Source organism: Musa acuminata, unplaced genomic scaffold, assembly GCF_036884655.1.
Source record: "Musa acuminata AAA Group cultivar baxijiao unplaced genomic scaffold, Cavendish_Baxijiao_AAA HiC_scaffold_1126, whole genome shotgun sequence".
NCBI lineage: Eukaryota > Viridiplantae > Streptophyta > Magnoliopsida > Zingiberales > Musaceae > Musa > Musa acuminata.
Window position 1 is genome coordinate 172,338 of NW_027021339.1, and position 5,000 is coordinate 177,337.

Here is a 5,000-nt window from a genome sequence, read left to right on the forward strand (position 1 = left end):
GCGGTGACCGTCGTGAGCGGAGCAAAATGTCAGCCATCTCAGCACCCTGGAACCCCCCGGGTGGCACAGGGCTGGATGGGGCTTTCGTATAGCAGGGACGGTGCTGCCTCTCGCTTAGCTCGCTGTCCGCCGCTCGCCGCTCGCTCGCGCAGCCAAAAATGGCCAGTTTTGGCCCGTTTTTGGGCCGTTTTGGCCAGTTTTTGGCCTGTTCTTGCGTCGCGCGGTGACCGTCGTGAGCGGAGCAAAATGTCAGCCATCTCAGCACCCTGGAACCCCCCGGGTGGCACAGGGCTGGATGGGGCTTTCGTATAGCAGGGATGGTGCTGCCTCTCGCTTCGCTCGTTGTCCGCCGCTCGCCGCTCGCTCGCGCAGCCAAAAATGGCCAGTTTTGGCCCGTTTTTGGGCCGTTTTGGCCAGTTTTTGGCCTGTTCTTGCGTCGCGCGGTGACCGTCGTGAGCGGAGCAAAATGTCAGCCATCTCAGCACCCTGGAACCCCCCGGGTTGTCACGACCTTAGCTGGTTTTGCCTAAGGCGTGCGGCACCCTCGCGCGTCCGTCCGCAAAGGTCAGCCTCCCCGAAGCCTCCCATTGTCCCTTAGGACCAACAAAAGAGAGAACGGGTTGAAGAGAACGCCCCATCGGGATCCACAAGCAAACATGTCCGAAAAACACTTCATAGACAATGCAAATTACAAACAGACTTTACAAGCTCTGAATAGTGGCACAACAAAGGGTAAAATGGTCCATTACAGACCGAAAAGCTCTCGAACGTGTCCACATGACACAACCTTTATTTACAAGCCTAAAGAGGCCACCAACCCAACTAAAATGGGACTATTAAGCCTTCGGCCGCCCCTTTACATTCTGTACAAGGCATGAACATGCCAAAAGACAACGGACAGACATAAGCATTACATCCAACATCTTGTTTAGAAGTTTGTCCGTTACATTCTCCCCCACTTATCCCTTCGACGTCCTCGTCGAAGCCTTTGTGAACACTGCAACTCTTCGCCTTTGCTGAGTCTTCAATCTTCCGCTCCAGCTGCAATGCGCCTCCTGGCTCCCAGCTGCTCTCCGCTGCTGTTTCTGAGTAGTCGAACCTTTGATCCGCCATGCTGCTTCAACTCGCCAATGACTCTGACTCTGGTGTGGGGTTGGCTGAGTTGTATTGATCCTCGTTGATTCCTGCGGATCCACCAAATGAAGGAAAAGACCATTCTTACTGCGCCAGTTTCTCAAAATTTCCACATGCTGCTTGAACTGGGTGGATGCTTGTTGGAGCTTTAACGAGCATCGCCTCGCAAACTTCTGAAGTTTTGGGTCCTTCCTCCACAAAATCTGCTCATTGACTCTTCTTTCAGTTAGTTGTCACATCCAAGTAGGTTCGCATCACTTCCGCTTTCGATTGGCATTTCGTTGGGAAATGAAGCGGACAATCTACTCTCAGTAGCACTGATCACCGTTGGTGAGGATTTTGACAACTATTGTCTTCCATTATCTTCGAAGGGTCTTTGAACTTGTGCAGAGCTCCTCTGCTGGATAGATAAGAGAACTGGGGTACTCGGTTTCGCCCATTCTCTTAAGAGTTGAGAAGACAAAGGTTACTTGACTTCGCCCGCCTCCTCGAGGTTGTACTTCATGCATCGAGCTGGTTACTGGCCTTCGCCTGCTCTTTGCTCACACTTCTGAAGCACTTGAAGTGTTTGCACTCCTTGCGTTGAGTTAGCTACTGTGATTCACCTTCTCAATGCCATTGAACTTCTGGAATGCAGGAAGTTTTCACCCCAACTTGGAGTAATTCTCTGATAGATGAGGTCGCCTCTAGGATTGTACCGTCTTCTCCATCAACCCTGCCGCCTACTCCACTGAGTAGCAAAGGTACAGCACCACGTACTGCCTGCTTCGTTCCTTGGTCGTGCACTCTTGCATGACCCGAAGTCCTTCACTTACGGCTATCTTGATGAGAAACTTGTTGACACCGGTCTTACGAAGTTTCTTGGCCTCTGCCCTTCAGCCTTGTCTCGGTACTTGGAGATTGCCTCTGCATGCTCCACCTCCTCGGCCCCTTTCACGACCAAGCGCTCTCCCTCCGTGAGAGCAAGGGATCAATGACTTGCACGGAAGTCCCGCCTCTGCGGTACCATGGCGCTGCCATGCCCATGGCCCTACTATCCGTCGCTTCGCCTCTGTATCCCTTTCCTTCACAATCAGTAGAGATGTCTCCGTGGCACTCCTCTGAGTCCACCTCCATTCTAACTGATGCTTGATTTTGGGTAGCTAAGTCCCTCTGGACTCATCGTCGCTTCCTCGCCCCTTTCGACCTCCTGCTTCAACACCTCTGTGTTCTCCAAGCAGTCTGTTTGGTCGATGGAAAGACAGACTGCAACTCCCATGCATGGCCTCTGCCATCACATTGTAGGGTTTGCACCGATTCTGTTCTCCTTAGCTTCCTTGGTAGCAACATTCGCTTACTCGACCTTGTCCTCTGACTTGTCGGGCTCCCTTAAGCGAATATGAGCTCTGGAGCAGTCCAACTCTCCAGCTGCTTCGATCATACCTCTGCATGATCAAGTCCCTCTCATGGGACTCACTGGTACTTGCATTCGAACTCTTCCCTTGGTGGAACCCAGCCCCCATATGCTGATGACCAAGGTTTTCATCCGATGCAAAATTCGGTGCACGCCCGGAAGACCCGCCTCTGCGGTACCATGGCCTTCACTCCTTGAATCCATAGCCCTTCTTGCCGTCGTGTTGTTCACCAAAGCGGAGCTCCCAGTAGCTCCCGATCATACCTCCATATGATCTCATCCCTCACGGGACCATGTCGTGTGTGTCGCATTGCCACGAACTGTTCCACCACGATCCGCTGCACCATGTCGCCTCCTGGTGACATCTCCATTGCATTCTGATCCTTGTGGAATAAACTCGAATTGTGAACCCTCCATGTGTGGCCTCCGCCAATACATCGCAGGGTCTCCTCCACCTTCGATTTTGTTCGCTCCTTTGGCAATCGACCTTCACCCACCCACTCTTGGGTCACACCTAGATGAAGCACCGCTCTAGGACAGTCCGTCGCCCAGTAGCTCCCGAAGTCCACCGACTTCAATGTAATTTGTGCACCATTGTCTGGATCCTGGGCCTCTGCCCCTACCAGCACAATCTCCACTGCGCACCGCTTCCTTCATAGCAACTCGAATGGCAACACTGTGGCATATTCTTCAAGAGTACCCGCCTCTGCGTCCTCTTGCCCCGTGCTAAGGCCTTCTGTACCCAACTTCGCCTCCGCAAATTGAGTCGCCTTAGTTCCTCCATCGAATGCTCCTCCGAGATAAGGTGCATGTGCCCCGAAGCTCCCTTCGTCTTTGGCACCATGCAAGATGAGTCCGCTCTGTCAGAATGAAGGACCCAGGGAACAGCATGATTCTACTCCTGCCTCTGCAAGAGTTCATGTCCTTGACCTCTGTCTAGGGAAAGCGCTGTGCCTCTGCTCCATGTTCCAACTTCTATGCTGGCTCCCTTCATGCGGTTTGGGTACTTCGCCAAGTTACACCCAAGTTGCTCCGCTCCTCGTTTCTGCATTGAGTCGATGGTGGCCCTCGCGCCCACCATTCCACGGGTCAGCCCTCCCTTGAGTCCGATCTCCATATCGACTCCAAGTGTGCCTCCATTTGAGTTGCTTTGGGTCGCTCCCCCACTTGATCTCGCAATGCATCCACCAATGCATTCTCTCAAGCGAGATCATGCGACGACTCCTCGCCGCTTGCTCAGTCCATCGAGCTTCGTGGAGTTGTTGTTTGTGAGGTACTCCTCCTCAACATGTGAAGTCCGTCTCACATGATTCTCCCTCTGGAGAGCTGAGACTTATCCCTCCTGGATAACTGTCCCGTTGGAGCAACATCTCTCTTCGTTTCGGAGACCACCATCCCCTTGGACTACTCCGATCTGCTGAACAAACTGTGCATTGTTCTGCCTCTTGCAAACGCACTTGCTAGATTGCGCCTCCACGTCAATACAGCCACCGCTGCACCCCTCAAGGCCTAGCAACATGCTGAACTCGTTGCACACTTCAGCCTCCTCCGGACGTATCCTTCGCATGTCGAAGAGAAAGTTTCAATGCTCCATGGCGCCGAGTCTCGACCGCCTTGGGATGGCCACGAACAATCCATCGTCCGCATACAAGCCCATGCATGAGTACCGAATTCTTCGAGTTAGCAATTCCCCTCACCTCTGTGAGCTTTGCACAACTCTTTCGGTCGCTGAGCAACTCATTCCACTTTGCATGGTCTCGTCCTTTGCCAAGCGCCTCGCTTGCCTTGAGCACCATCAAGTAAAGTTGTCAACGTTGAGCCGTAGCTCAAACTCAGCCATCCCAACCTTTGTGCGCTCCAAATTCTTCCAAGCTTGCCTGTTCTCGTGGTGCCTCTTGCGCGAAGGGTTGGCCATTCCTCTGAATGCCAATCTCAGATGCCCGCTCCTCTGAGCGACTCTTTTCCCTACATCTCCATGCCCGTTTTCCCTCAAACGGTCGCGCGTGTGCTGACTGCCCTCAACGCAGCCCCGCTAGGTCCCCCACGTTTGCATGTCAAGTGTTTCTATGAGTGCTTGTCCCGCTCTGATACCACACTGTCACGACCTTAGCTGGTTTTGCCTAAGGCGTGCGGCACCCTCGCGCGTCCGTCCGCAAAGGTCAGCCTCCCCGAAGCCTCCCATTGTCCCTTAGGACCAACAAAAGAGAGAACGGGTTGAAGAGAACGCCCCATCGGGATCCACAAGCAAACATGTCCGAAAAACACTTCATAGACAATGCAAATTACAGACAGACTTTACAAGCTCTGAATAGTGGCACAACAAAGGGTAAAATGGTCCATTACAGACCGAAAAGCTCTCGAACGTGTCCACATGACACAACCTTTATTTACAAGCCTAAAGAGGCCACCAACCCAACTAAAATGGGACTATTAAGCCTTCGGCCGCCCCTTTACATTCTGTACAAGGCATGAA